Source organism: Panthera pardus, unplaced genomic scaffold (genome assembly GCF_024362965.1).
Source record: "Panthera pardus isolate Hobbes unplaced genomic scaffold, ASM2436296v1 HiC_scaffold_7, whole genome shotgun sequence".
NCBI classification, from domain to species: Eukaryota; Metazoa; Chordata; class Mammalia; order Carnivora; family Felidae; genus Panthera; species Panthera pardus.
Window position 1 is genome coordinate 13,195,903 of NW_026527002.1, and position 15,398 is coordinate 13,211,300.

A 15,398-nucleotide genomic window follows, 5' to 3' on the forward strand; every position below is an offset into this window, starting at 1 on the left:
ATGCTATTGACGGGAAGCAACATTTATATCATCATTTGGACCCTAGTTTGTATGGGTGGTGGTGGCTGTATTGTCCGTGTGTATGTGAATTGGCAGGGATCGGGAGAAGCCCTCCTGAGAAGTGGCTGTGCAGGGGCACCCAGGTGGCTTGGTCGGTTAAGGGTCCGACTTCAGCTCAGGTTATGATATTGCGGTTCGTGAGTTCGAGCCCCTATCGGGCTTTGTGCTGACAGCTCGGAGCCTGGAGCCTGCTTCGGATTCTGTGTCTCCCTCTCTCTCTGCCCCTCCCCTGCTCACACTCTGTCTCTCTCTCTCAAAAATAGACATTAAAAAATATTTTTAAGAAGAAGTGGCTATGCAATAAAAATGAAAAAAACAGTTATAATAACCTGAAACATAATTATATTATTTTAATTCAAAATAGACAAGAAGAACCCTTTTGGAACAGATGTATAAACAAAATTAAATTAAAGGAGAAGCAACAAATGAAATTATAATCTTACTGACATATCACTTATCTCTATCTGGGGAACATAATTAAATAAAGTTAGGTATGGATTGTAATAAGATTATCCACTCAAATGGAAAAGCAAAGACAGACTTCAGCAAAAAGTTTAATTTATAATTACACAAAATAAAAATCATGGTCAATTTGAACCTTCTAAGCTTCAAAGTATATACTTCTACAATTAAAAATAAGTCATGAAATAAAACTATTATAGTTGGGATAAATAAAAGTTTAAAAGATTATCCTGTTTAGTTAAAATAAGTCTCTTTATTATAATTTTTAGAATCTATCCTACTTTTAGTACTTGATGCCCAGTGGGGAAAATGGCAAAATACCTTTTCATATAAGTAGCTTAAAAGACTTAGAGAAGTCACAGTCAGCTAGCAAGGAACATTTCTGGTGGGGTGGAGAGTGCGATGGGGTCAGAGAGTGCTCTGAGAACTTTTGGTCCTTTGAATCATTTATATGATCCTTAAATGTGTACTTTCTTTTCTCCTTAGGCAGATTTTGAAGTTCCTTTAATATAGGAGCCATTATGAAATATAAATTATAATGGAAAAGAGTGTACCATAAGAAAATAAAGTGTATAATCATAGTAAACTTCACAGAAATGGTGAAGGTCTACAAACAGAAGCCTACCAAACCTTACAAAGAATAAAGATTTTAACCCACAAAGAAGCTTGTCATTACTCTATTTTGCAAATATTAAATATATAAAAATATGAATTCTCTGCACTCTAATTCATATGTTTAATGAACTTAAATCACAATCTTAAAGAGGACATTCTGTAAATTCAAAGAAATTCAAAGAAATTATTTGTAAGTTCACTTGAAGTGAACAGTATTGAAATGAAAATTTAAAAAATACCAAACACTGTTTAAGCTAGTATAGACATATTAAAAAAAATTCATTTAAACACAGACTTTTCTGGTTTGGGCATAAATACAGGGCTCTAAAACAGGACAGTTTTCCTAGCAGTATTTCTTCACATTTTGGAATTTTGTAAGTGCTGGAAGAAGCATTAAAAAGATGAAAATAAAGGAGGATTACTTAATAAGTGGTATGCAGCACTGATTGGAAATTTTGGGGACGATGCACATAAAACCTTACCTGAAGTTGTCAGTTTCTGCAGGAAGACAATCCTCTATTTTTTTAAGACTGGTAAATTAGAAAAGAAAGCATCTGTGATTAGATGAAGAGTAAAAACTGTGCGGTGAAAATGAAAAAGTCAAGAAGATTAATATTTGCAACAGTATAATGAAGATATTTTTATAATGAGTTCAAAAAATAAAGAGAACTGTGAAAACTCACTAAATGAATACCAAAAGTAGTTCACTTTGACATTTCTTAACAAATGAAAATAAGACAACTATCCAACAATAAAGGGGATACTCAAATAAGTTTTGGAATATATTCTTCATAGAAGAATAGGCAGGATTTTTAAATAATGGTTAAAAACAATTAGGTAGCCACAAAGAAAAGTGCTTGATGCACGGCAGTAAATGAGAATGGGAAACACCAACACCAATGGGTGCAGTCTTATTACTGTGATGTAAAATAATGTCTAAAAACACAAGAAGGGAATATACACACGTTAGGAAAGTTGCATAAAGACTGTAGGATATTTTGCTTGTATTCTTTTAGAAAAGATTTCTTTGTCATCATTTTATAGTTTCCAAATTAGGACTAATTTAGAAATAACTTTTTAAAACTTAGAAAGTTTACAAGTAGGAATTTGAACAAGTTCATGTACTTGAATAGTAGTAATAAGCAAAGAAAAAAATCATAAATTTTTTGTTGTTTATTTTGAGATGGGGGAGGGGCAGAGACACAGAGAGAGAATCCCAAGCAGGCTCCTGAGTGTCAGCACAGAACCTGATGCGGGGCTCAAACTCATGAACTGTGAAATCATGACCTAAGCTGAAGTCCAGAGTCAGACGCTTAACTGACTGAGCCACCCAGGCACCCCATAAATTTTTTATAATTATTTTTATTTTCAAAGGTTTTACTGCACACATAAATATAATATATCCCATTTGAATACCATGCTAAATATCAATTTGAAATAGATATTTTTACTACACAAGAAAACACAAGCGGTATCTTTAGGAGTGGATGATATAAGTTGTTAAATATATTTTTAGCACTAAGAGAATAATTATTTTGTTTTTCATTTCAATGGATATCCTATAGTATTATATGAATGGATTATTTTATTTAGGATTTTCTTGTAGAGAGCCGTTGGTGAAAAATCTGGTAACTCTGGGTGTCCTTATTTGTCCTTTTTTACACATCTTGCTTGTCTCAGAGTCAGCTTCCAGTGTAGACCCATTTAGTCTCCTGTGTGAGAACCAACCCCACAACCTGCTTTTTGCTTTCTTATCCACTGTCCTTTTTTCCTCAGTATCATTTGGTTCATTTGAACAGAATAAAATTATAGAAATGAAATCTGGCTTCACCTATGCTGTACCTCTTTCCTCTCCATGTCTTTCCTTCATGTTATGGGATCCTCCTAGGTGCTGGGTGGTAGGTGCTAGGCAGTGACTGCAGGGTGAAGGACTTGGGTTGAACTGTTTTGGAATACACGTTAATCTGGGAACTAAGTAAGGGAGCCTAGGTCTGAATTCCAGAGCGGCGAGTCAGGAAGAGGCTAAATCCAGGAGGGAGTTTGGGAGGTAGAGAAGAAGACTGAATTCAGAATAGGGAGCCAGGAGATTAGATTATACAAACACAGGTTCTAATTAAATGGGAAGCGGACAGGGCTAAAAGGCTCCAGAAGCAAAATAAAGAATGAAGAAACTTTCCTCGTGTTTTTATTCGTGCCCCAAGTATTTACTGATTGCCTGCTCTGGGCACACCCTGGACAGGACTGTGACATTGTGATGATGTAGAGTGATGGACTGTGAGAGCCTGAAAAGGGTTTATGTAGAGAATGGACAAATAGTGAAATTATTTATTTTAGATATGACATGTACATGTGTTGGGTCGGCCTGAAATGGTCTTACATGCTGTGATTGGCCTTTTCTTTCAAGGAAAGTTAAGACAGCACTAAAAATACATACCATGGGTTCAGGAATGAGGGGAATTTTCTTTACATAAAAAGTTATCTGGATCTTGTAATGCTTCAAGTGATACATGTTGGGAATCTATATATGTTAATGATATAGTTACCATTATTTTCTGATAATGTTCAATGTACTGGAGTGTGTGTGTGTGTGTGTGTGTGTGTGTGTGTGAGTGTGTGTTTTACTGCAAATAGACCTTTTCAATTGCTAAGTTTCAAGGAATTTGTGTTTCCTTCTTTTTTAATAGACATTTCTTAGCAACGAAGTGGTATATGTCAAAAGTACACTCCTTTAGCATATTTTGCAATGAAATATGTCAATCAAAAAGCTTTGATGTTCCATATTAGTTAGGCTTTTGAGTCCTAAAGAATGTGAAATTAGGCTACTACTCTTCATTTTTGTTAACTCAGCCATTTAAAATACTCATTGGCGCACTTGGGGAATCATTAAGAATTATAGCTTCTTAAAGTGCTGTCCACTGCGGTCCTGCTCCCCTTGTCCCGCTGCGGGTCCGAGTGAGTTAGGCTGAGCACTTGCTCTATCTGACTACGGTCAAGATTTATGGTTTGTCTTTTAAATACATTAGCTATAACTCTAGGCTCTGACTAACAATGATGACAATGATGATGGTGACCATAGCTACTGCCACATTTCTGGAGGACTTATTTCTCCAGTAGGAGCATTTCAGCTTGAGCCTTCTTGTCACTTCCCCACCGGGAGTTGGGGAGGATGGATGGGCAGAGGCTTGCAGTTTGGGCACACTGTATAAATTGCGGGAAAAATGAGTTTTTATCACTTGATATATGTTTGGTAAAATTAGAGCTTACCTACCATGTCTTCCAGGAAGTAAAAGTCAATATCCCAATTTCAAGTAAAGATTATACTTTATGGAGATATTTTAATGAGGTCATATAAATGAGTAGTAACATAGCAGTTATACATCAATAAAAGCTTCTATGCTTGTGAACTCATGAAGTTGATTCTTGCAAGTCCTGTGAAGTAGATATGAAATGCTCAATTCAATCATCATGTTTTAAGGTGAGGGAACCAAGGTATAGAGAGCTTAACTGACCTACTTGGAGCAGGTCAGCTAACTTGAAGGAGCCTAACTGACCTACTTGGATCTTCCTACAGGAAGATCTTCATGTAGGGGACCCTGAGCTGCATGCATAAATTGTATTTAAAAACAAAAACATTGGTGCCTGGGTGGCTCAGTTGGTTAAGCACCCCACTCTTGATTTTGATTCAGGACATGATCTCACAGTTTGGGAGTTTGAGCCCCACATCAGGCTCTGCACTGACAGCATGGAGCTTGCTTGGGATTCTCTGCCTTCCTTTCTCTCTGTCCCTCCCCATTTACTCTCTCTCTCAAAAATAAATAAGCATTAAAAAAAAGAGTATCTGGTTTTCATGTGACTCTATCAATTGCTCTTTGTCTCACTGAGTCTTTAATAAAGTCTTAATATTTCAGAACTGACATATAATTAAATTAAGATATATTTAAATTAAGATATAATTAAATTAAGCACCCTCACTTGGCCCAGAGTTATGAAGGGGAGAAGAGGTCAAGGCTTGTGGTAGCAGGACTCACTGAGAGATCTCTACAGGGGAGCAAGTGTCGGGTCCATCAGGGCTGGCTGCCCCAGTCCTCGCCACACTTCTCCTTGGAATCTCTGGGAGGTTCGAGTTCTTATTTTACAAAGTAAGTCAAAGATACCCTTCTCCAGGGAGTAACCCCGCTCCCTTTGTTCATCCTGGCACTCGCAATTGTGGGGAGCTGCCCGGCCTCTACAGTCTTATACTCTATTCTCCCAGCCCCAACTCCCACCACCCCTGCTTCTCAACCTCGCTGAGATATCCATGTCAAATCCCTTCTCAGTTATTCCCTTCCAATTTCCTTACTCATCTTGGGATGTTTTCCCCTTCTGCCTTCACTGCGATTCCCCAGTTCAGCTGTTCATTCATCTGCCATTTCAATGCCCTTTATCGGTCTGCTACAGCTACCCTGCAGATTATTAATCCTGTATCAGTCTAGCTGTCCACGTGCACTCAGGGTTTGGACAATGCGAGGAATATAACACTGTCTTTTTAAAGTTTATTTATTTATTTCTGAGAGAGAGAGCGAGTGAGCTTGAGCAGGGCAGGGGCAGAGAGAGAGAGGGAGAGAAAGGACCCCAAGCAGGCTCTGCACTGTCAGTGTGGAGCCCTATGCAGGGCTTGATCCCATGAACTGCAAGATCTTGACCTGAGCCGAAATCAAAAGTCAGATGCTTAACTGACTGAGCCATCCAGGTGCCGCAGAAAAAAACACTGTTATTGATTGTTGCTGATACGCATTTAGAGTCCACAATTTAACTAGACCCATAAAACTTTTACAGGGATTATATTCTTGTTCCAAAGATCATGCACTCACATTCCTCAGAATGATTATTCCAAATCTTAATGGATCACCTTTAAGTACGTATGTCCCTGACAGCTTCTCTTATGCTGAAAAAAAAAGACAGGCCTGAGCTACCTTAACTGCTCACTCTCAGACCTCCAGATACATCTACATTCATAGTCCTTCTCCCCTCCTTTTCAGTAGGATGGCAGTGGTGCCTTGTTGTTTTGAAGTCTTTCCCTAATGTCAGCATGATTAAGCACCTTTCTCATACCTGTTGGCCATTTGAATTCCTCCTTGTATGATGCTTGTTCAAGTCCTTTACCAATGTTTCAATTTGATTTTTTAAATTAATTGATATTAGGGTTTTTTTTTTTGTGGATTCTGGATATAAATCTATTAGTGTTTATATAGGCTACAAATATTTTTTTTTCCCATGTGTGGCTTGCATTTTTACTTCTTAATGGTTTCTCTCTTGTATATTTCAACCTCTTCCTTTTTCTGCTGCCTCCTTCACCTGATTCTTTCTAGCTGTTAATCTGTGTATTCTTAAAAATCTGTGTCCAGTTGCCTTCTTGACTTCCTCCACTTTGGTTTCTCAGATGAATGCAGTCTTCTTTTACTTGCTATTCTTCTAAAGCTGGGCATAACAAATGCTTCCTTACCAACAAAGTCCGTAGATAATTTTAGTTTTCTTTTTCCTGCTGGTCTGATTTCACCTCCCAGGAGCATTTTACAATGCTGACGTCTCAGTCCTGCTTGACAGTCCTCTGCATCCACTGACTTCGCCTGTCGCCTGTCCTGACTGTCATCTCATACTTATTCAACACTGATTGAACACCTGTTGTGTTCCAGGCTCATGGAACTTAACCTCATGGACTCTTCAGTCAAGTGGCAAAAACTGACCCTGGAAAAGCAGAATGTGGTTCAGGATGCAAAGGAGAAAATATCTAGGCTTTGTGGGAATAAGAAGGTCCCAGACTGGTTTAGCAGGTTGTAAGGCTTCCCCGAGGAAGTGATGTTTCTGCTGAGACCTGAAGGAAAAAACAGTGTGGCCTGTATCAACCCATAGCACTTTGTAAGACTGAAGGGTTATAAATTGTAAATCTGTTTTTTCCAGTATTGGGGGCTCATTGAAGACAGGTATGGCTTACTTTTTCTTGTATTGCTAATACCTGATGCTAAGGCTCATCAATAGTGTAGGGGCAACGACTCAATGAGTAACCAAATTAATGCATATGTGATGCTGATTTGGAGTCATACCAGATAAGTATAATTCTTGCCTCTTTAATCCCGAGTCATATGAAATTTGGGGTGACCTTAGTATTTACAAAATACATTTGAAGGAGCACAGGCTGAGAAGGCTGCAAATATTCATAGACGCTGCACTTGTCTATTCTTGTAGTGAGGCCTATTGCTGTTTTTTCTACACAGCGCTTGGCTTTAATCTTCCCCATAAAAAAGTGATTTAGTGGGTTCCTATCCCTTGGCTCTAGAGCCTGGCCATTTGGTCTAGGTCAGTAATGGTCCCAAGGGAATAACGTCGTGCCACTGGACCATGAAGACTCAGACACAAAACATGTTTCCTCTGATATATTTCTCCTCCGCTGTCCTCAAGTATCTTGTAAATAATAGCCTTTACACATTATATGCCTTCTCTGTGCCAGATACTGTACAAGGTGGTTTGTTAATATTATCTAGCACCTCAAGTAATTCTGTAAGACAGGTATTTTTATAGATCAGTAAAATGAGACACAGAGAAGTTATGTAAATAGTACCAGATCACATCGCTAGTAGTGGTGGGAAATTTGAGCTGATGTGTCTTTGCACAGCCTCATCACTACACATCTCTTTGCAGACTCTGCACTGATCTTTTCTCTGCAGTGAGTTCAACCTGGTTCTCTAAGGTTTCATTTGCTCTTTGGAGACTGAAGTGTTCAAGAGGAAGTAAATCTGATTTAATCTTCATTCATTCATTCATCCCACAAAATGTTTTGTGCATCATGCCTGGCTGTGTGTGTTACATGTCATGCCATATGTTGAGGTTATACGAAGAGGAATATTGCACAGTCCCTGTCTTCAACGAGCTCACAGCTTATAGGGAAGGAAAGCCAATAAACAAGCTGTTGCATTCAAGAAGATAAAGACTACCATGGAAACATACAGGGTGTGGAGTATAGCACAGGCAGTGAGCAGAAATTTTTCTTGGGATGGTTGACTTTGGTAGGTTCCTTATAGTTACTCTCACTGGTCCAGGGACCTCTAATTATAGCCCAACAGGCTGAAGTATAGAGCTAGACTTGTCATATAAAAAGACAACTGGCTTAAGTGCCAAGGTGACATAGCTTGGCCTGCAGGGGTTGTAACTCTTAGAGCTTCTCTGTACAGGTCTACAATTCCAGGTCCCCACACCGGTGGGATGAGCAGAGAGGCCAACCTTTGGCTAAAAAGGACTCTTCTGGCATGCTGTGAGGTGCACGTTGTCACAGGTCCTCTCCGTCACCGTTCTGTTCCTTGGTTTATGCACCTCCCACCCATCAGAGCCAAGCTGTGGGTGACATGGATGCTGCCTTCATGAAGAGTACACCCCCCCACCCCCCAGCACCTGACGGCTGTGTGATTACCTTCCCCAGGAGATCAAGGGCTTCTTGCAACTTACAATCTCTCAATAAGTTCTGAGGAAAGAGCAGAATCAGGATTTAGTCACTTTATTGGACTCAAGCTACACGTGAGATGAACTAAAGCTATTCAACTTGGGGAGAGACATGGAAACACAGTCAAATTTTTCTGTTTCAGATGACTCTGCCTTTCTGTCTATCCATCTCCCTCTTTCTCTCTGTCTCATCAGTACACACACACACACACACACACACACACACACATATACACACTGTGGTTGCTATTTGCAAAACTCCAAAATCAGTCCCTCCATTTGGGTCAGTCTTTTAAAAGGACAACAGCATATTAAAGAACAATGGAAATAAATATGAGTGTTACCTCATGCATAATCGAAGTTGAAATCAAACCAGGGATGTCAGGAGGGCCTAAACTGGATTTCATCTTCAAAAGCCCTACTGAGTGTTATCCTATCCCCTGTAGCCTTTGGAAAATTCTTGGTTTTCAGCAGCTGCCACCACAGGCTGTCCCTAAAATAGCCTGAATGCCACTCCTTACTCAATCTGAGTGTCCCCACTTCCCTAATTACCCTACAAGGCTTCCAAGATGAATAAAAACATGTTCATTTAGCACTGCCCCCTTGACATGTTCAGAATTCTCAAACGAAGCTATTCATTGAGGCATGACTTGGCAGTGTTTTCTATTTCAGGTTTCGCCAAATGGGTAAACCAAGGGCATTCATGTGGGTTACCTATTCATTAGGAAGAAAGCACTTCTCTATTCTTGCTCATTAGACTCTCCTACTTCCCTAAACCACATGAATAAAAGGCACCCTTTCTTCTTACCTCAGCTGGGTTCCCAACTTCTTTTGCAGTCCTTTTTATCAAAGGGAAATTTACAGGTCAGTATTTCAAAGAGGAGGCATTATTTCTTGGTGCTATACAGAAAAATCATTAAAGTGTATTACACAAAAGCTGTTTCTCTTTAGCTTTTTTTTAAGAAGTTGTATCAATAACAAGGAAAGTGTAAACATTGATTTGAAAATATCATTTTAATTAACGTTATGCTTTGTTATAGTTATAGACTAGCCCAGGTTAGTGACCATAAGGCATGTAACTATTTCCTTTGGGGGGTTGGTTGTGATTTCTGGCTTTTGTCTGTGTTTTTGCCAGGCACATAGGAGGTACTCCTTGACTATTCGCTGCATAACGATGTAGTTCTTATCCTCTACATTATTTCCGAGATGAGAAAACGCAACAGTAGATCACCAAAGAACATGTTGCAGAGTTGATTTCCTTCTGAGTGAATAACAGCATATTCTTCTTAGTAAATAAAAGCATAAAGGAAAAACAATGATGGCAGGGTTTAATTTGATAATAATAAATTATCATTTAGGGCATCTTTGTCAAAAGATTCGTGTTTTGTGTTGCTCATCATCCGTGGGGTTTCTCTTACAATGGTGATGTTATATAAAAGTTTGGGCTGTTAATTCCTCCCGCTTGTACCTTTTAAGAACACTGTGACATCTTGACAAGTTCAGGTAGCATATCACTTGAGCTGCATGCCTGAACTCTAACGGGTGGAGTGAGTGTACAATGAAAAAGTTTTGTTCCCAGGTCATGATGCTGGACTCCTTGAGACCTTTTTTGTTAAGTTTATTTATTTATGAGGGAGACAGAAATAGCATGAGTGGGGGAGGGGCAGAGAGAGAGAGAGAGAGAGAGAGAATCCTAAGCAGGATTGGTGCTGCCAGCACAGAGCCTGAAGTGGGGCTCGAACCCACAAAACCATGAGATCATGTCCTGAGCTGAAACCAAGAGTTGGATGCTTAACCAACTGAGCCACCCACGTGCCCCTGGGCTCCTTGAGACTTTTATTTATTTTTTTTTATTAAAAATTTTTAATGTTTATTTATTTTTGACAGAGAGAGAGAGAGACAGAGCATGAGCGGGGGAGGGGCAGAGAGAGAGGGAAACACAGAATCCGAAGCAGGTTCCAGGCTCTGAGCTGTCAGCACAGAGCCTGATGCAGGGCTCGAACTCACAGACCGAGAGATCATGACCAGAGCCGAAGTCTGCGCTCAACCGACTGAGCTACCCAGGCGCCCCTCCTTGAGACTTTTAAAAACAAGGCATAGAACTCAACTAGAAAAGGGACAATTGGGAAAATGTGTTCTTCAGTGTTTGATTTACTGTTTCTTTTGGAAAGAGCTGTGCTCTTTGGTCACTAATTCTATAACAATGAAAATGAATTGTATGAAACAAACTGTTGAATGATCCCTGGATGAGTCTGATAATTCTGGGAGTGTTCCAGTGTGTGAGCTAAGCTCCTTGTTCTAATTCGCTGAAGTCATCACAGGACTCTTGAAATTCAGCCAATGACTGAGGACCCACTCATTTCCTACCTTATGCATTTTTTTTAATTAAATTTCCCCCAAAAAGGTGTTTCCTAACAGCTAACTCTTCTTCAAGGTGCCCAAGTGAACTTTTATCCAGACCAGATAATGCTAATTTTGCAGAATAGATTGCCTTAAAATGAGGACCCTTTTGGAAATTGTACCTTAATGTGGTGAAGGGATTTGCATACATAATTTGGAAGCTATGGAAAGATATAGTTGATTTACCAAAGAATAGCATTGACAGGCACTCTGTTGCTTTTTCTCAAATTAGATATAATACATTTTAGGTAGGAATCAACTTATTTTTCAAAATTTCAATGTGAAAAATAAGATAGCTTCAAATTCTGAGTTGCTAGGATTGCAGAATCTTTCAAAATCCATATTGCAAATATTGTGTGATTGATAAAAGAAATACAGCACCTAAAACTCAAAAGCTAATGTTTTAATTTTATTGTTATAGGATTATAGATGCATAGAATAAAAATAGCCAGTGTAGATTGCAAAAATTGTTACAATTACATAAGTTTAATTTCCAAAGGAGTATTTAATAACCTTCTGTTTCTAATTTCATTTAAAATGTGATTAGAGCTATCTTGTTAAGAAATTTCCAGGAGCCCAGAGAAGTAGAAAATGCAACAGACTCATCCCTGACCAACCATGGGAGCCTGAGCAAGTCACTGTTGAGATGGTGTGAAAATGCGTTACTGAGATGTGTATCTGTTCAAATCCATCTGCTTAAGGGTGTTGTCCAGCAGGAAGGAAACCCATGCAAGAAGTTATTAGTGCCCTGCCATTCCCAATCTGGGGATAGAGGAAGATAGAATAGGTTGATGGAGGTCCTGTTCCTCTGTTCTAATACCATGCCTAAGAAGCTGCTTTCTGATGAATAATTGAATAATTAATAATTATTGAGCAATAATTGAGTGTTCAATGCTGATTTACCTGGCACCTGTAGACACTTAACACATATTTAATGAAATGTAAGGATGCAAATAGAATGAAGAAAGGACAAAGAATTGAGAGCCAGCAGGTATAAAAGACTAGTCTTACTCTGTCACTAGCCAACCTGTGACCTGGGTTGATTAATACTTATGGACTAATATTCTAGGATTTAATTATTTCACAAATCAGGAGTTTAAACACCATTGGATGTCATAGAAAAGTATCTGCTTCTGTTCAACCTAACTAGAGTGACAGCATCCTCCTGCATTGTGCCCTTGACATAAAGTTCATAAGTCAGTAGAAGCCACTCCAAAGTCAAGGGAAAATTGATTTTTGGGTGGACCAAACCTTGCTTTGGAAAGTGCAAAAGATAGGGAAATAACACATTGCCTGGCACCGAGTAGCTTGTCCATGAACAGTGACTGTTCATAGTGTTAAATTTACTGTAACATGTCTTACTGTTGATTATACAAAACTTAAAGAAGTACTTGCTTATATTTCAACCTCCAGAGTTGCACATTCATTTTACTGTTGTTTTAATTGTTGATAACTGTTTTGAGAACAGATATTTCTTTTTTTAAAGTACACATTTAATTTACTCTAACAGTGCATGAGGTTTTTAAAAACTTTTTAATGTTTATTCATTTCTAAGAGAAAGACAGACAGAGCACAAGTAGGAAGGGGCAGAGAGAGGGAGACAGAGAATCCAAAGTAGGTTCCAGGCTCTGGAGGTATCAGCACAGAGCCTGACATGGGGCTCGAACCCACAAACCATGAGATCATGACTGGAGCCAAAGTTGGATGCTTAAATAACTCAGGTGCCCTGAGAACAGATATTTCTATTAAATATGACTTTAGAGCTTTAATGGTTATAGATCATTCAGCAGGAATTGGATTTTAGGAGAAAATAGAAGTTGAGTTAGGGAATCACGTAATGCATGCAGATGGTAATGTTAACAAGAGGATATTGCAAAAACTTCCAACAACCTTAAAAGCTCATCCTAATGGGGAGTATGGTTATTAATTTGGATAGACACGTACCAGTAAAGTTCACAAAGTGCCCACTGACTTTGTTGTTTCTCATTGACAAATGCGCTCCTGGAAGCCACTAATTTTTAAAAGGCAACTAACTTTTAATTTCCTTTCTAGACAAAATGGAAACTGTTCCTCTTTCTTTGCATGTTCCTTTGAGATGTCTGTCCAGTGTCCTGTAAATTTCCCCAAGGTCTAAGTAGGATGATGCTGCCAGGCCCTCCTTCTCGGTCCTTGGGCACTAACATGTAGTAATGGATGAAAAGAATGAAAGGTTGATCTCTAGTTGCCTTCTCCTTCTGGATTCTAAGAATTTGTGGTCCTTGGATATATAATTAGGTTTGAGGACCTTGATTCATTGTCCTGCGTCACGTTGACAAACGGGGAGTTTGGCCTCTGAACTCTGAGGCTTCTGTACTTCTGTCTAATGGCCCAGACATTTCCCTGAGTTCTGGTGAATCAGTGTGGACACAACTGAGAATATCATAAGAACTAGGGGACAATGACTCTTCCTAACCTAGCACTTCAATCTATTTAGCTTTTTTTTAGTTTATTTATTTATTTTCAGAGACAGAGAAAGAGGGATAATGTGCACACATGTGTAAGCAGGGGAGGGGCAGAGAGAGAGGGGGAGAGAGAGAGAATCCTAACCAGGCTTCATGCAGTCAGCACAGACTCTGACGTGGGGCCTTATCTCACAAATCAGTAAGATGGTGATGAGCCGAAACCAAGAGTTGGATGCTTAATCGACTGAGCCACCCAGGTGCTCCTGTTCAGCTTTCTTGAACTATTCACATCGCTCTTGGAATTTTGATCTATAGTCAAACATTATGATTAAGCTTCCTTTCCATTTATAACTTTTAAACTATTTCAGTGTTGAAAGATTTAGTGTATACCTACCCTTAATTTTGTTCTGCTTGTACTTTTTGTATTTGTTATATTTCTTACTATTTTAAGTGCTTGATAATTTTTTTTTTACTATTAGTAAGATACTGAATGTTAGTATTTGGGAAGAGAAGTAAATTTTATAATCGTTTGCCAAGAATTTTTTTAAATTGAGATATAAGTGACATACGACGTTATTTTCAGGTGTCCGACATAGTGATTTGGTATTTGTAGTACAGTACCATGAAATGATCACCACAGTAAGTCCGGTTACCATCCATTGCCACACAGTTATACATTTTTCCCTTGTGATGAGAACTTGTAAGATCCACTCTCTTAGCGACTTTCAAATATACAACACAGTAATATTAGCCATAGTCACCATGCTGTAAGTTACATCCCCCAGCCTTATTTATGTCATAACTGAAAGTTCGTACTTTTTGACTACCTTGAAAATTCTTGGAGGAGTAGTACTTGAAAGGAGAGTTTGCCTTTTACCATACATGGCAGGTGGGTATTAATTAGGTAACTCCCATGAACTTAGAATTAAGAATGATAAAACATCTCGGAAAGTTAAACTGTTAAAGCAGAATACAAGAAGTAAGAGCTGAGCTATGAAGACCTTAATGAGATGGTTTTTCCCAGCCAGACAAACATCTGACTGAATATATTCATTAGCTAAAGAAAGGATGTGTCAGTCATCAGAAGGCAGTGCGGACTGGGGGGAGGGGCAGAGGCAGGTACGGATTGACAACAGAATATGGAAAAGGAAGAGTCAGAGTGTCAGATTTTGACACTGATCGTTCAATAACTGATAGTTTAATGAAATGATAGCTTTGGCCAAAGAGCCAGCTAATAGAACGCCATGTTCAAGATGAATGACCGACCACTGGGCAGATAGACACCTCGAACTGCCCTTGCCCTAATGCTGTTCTTACTCTTTCAAATCATAGAACGCGCCTGTTCTGAAGCCAGTACTCACCAAGAAATAGGAGCGGGGAGAAGTATGTGGGTCGTGACCTCATCAGTTCTGCTCCAGTACGCTAGAAGGGTCAAGTTGCATTCTTATTCTACCACTTTGGTTTGGGCGAGCTTGGTGATTTGAATGCTCTCTTGAGAGAGGATTCACTGCTGTGGCCTGCTCACATTTCTGAGCCTGTGGGGCTGAGGGGCCTGTCCTTGTCAAATTGCTGCCACTCCAGAGACCTGGGGTAGCTAAGCAGCTGGCTTCTCTTGGTGACATGCTGACCACCCCACAGGTGATTCCATTTTAAATGCTATCTTCCCTAATTGTTTCAAAAGAAACAAGCGGCTCTTTTTTCCTTATTGTTTAATTCCCTTTTTTCTATTAAAAATGCTTCACAAATATCTTTATTGTTATGAAATCGGTGGAGACTAACAAGTCAAACATTTCTGTATGAATATGTTCTCTCTCTCCTCTTGCCACTTTTTTCTTTCTTCTTCCTCCCTCCCTGTTTTTCCTCTCTCTCTCTTCTCTTTCTTTTTTCTTTCTCTCTCTTTTTCTTTCCTTTCTTATTTATTCGTCTTCTTTACTTCCTTTCTTGTGCATG

At 39.1% G+C, this 15,398-nt stretch overlaps 1 protein-coding gene and 1 long non-coding RNA gene across 2 annotated transcripts in view; one reads left to right on the top strand and one right to left on the bottom strand.

The window, feature by feature from the left end:
- NKAIN3 (sodium/potassium transporting ATPase interacting 3) overlaps positions 1-15,398 on the top strand; it is a 606,086-nt gene that overhangs the window by 56,356 nt on the left and 534,332 nt on the right. The gene's annotated exons all lie outside the window — the stretch shown is intronic.
- LOC109250255 (uncharacterized) lies at positions 6,331-9,078 on the bottom strand. The gene is made up of 3 exons (XR_002072946.2): positions 8,952-9,078; positions 8,579-8,629; positions 6,331-6,988 (listed from the first exon to the last, which is right to left on the bottom strand). It is a non-coding gene; the product is annotated as an uncharacterized LOC109250255 (long non-coding RNA).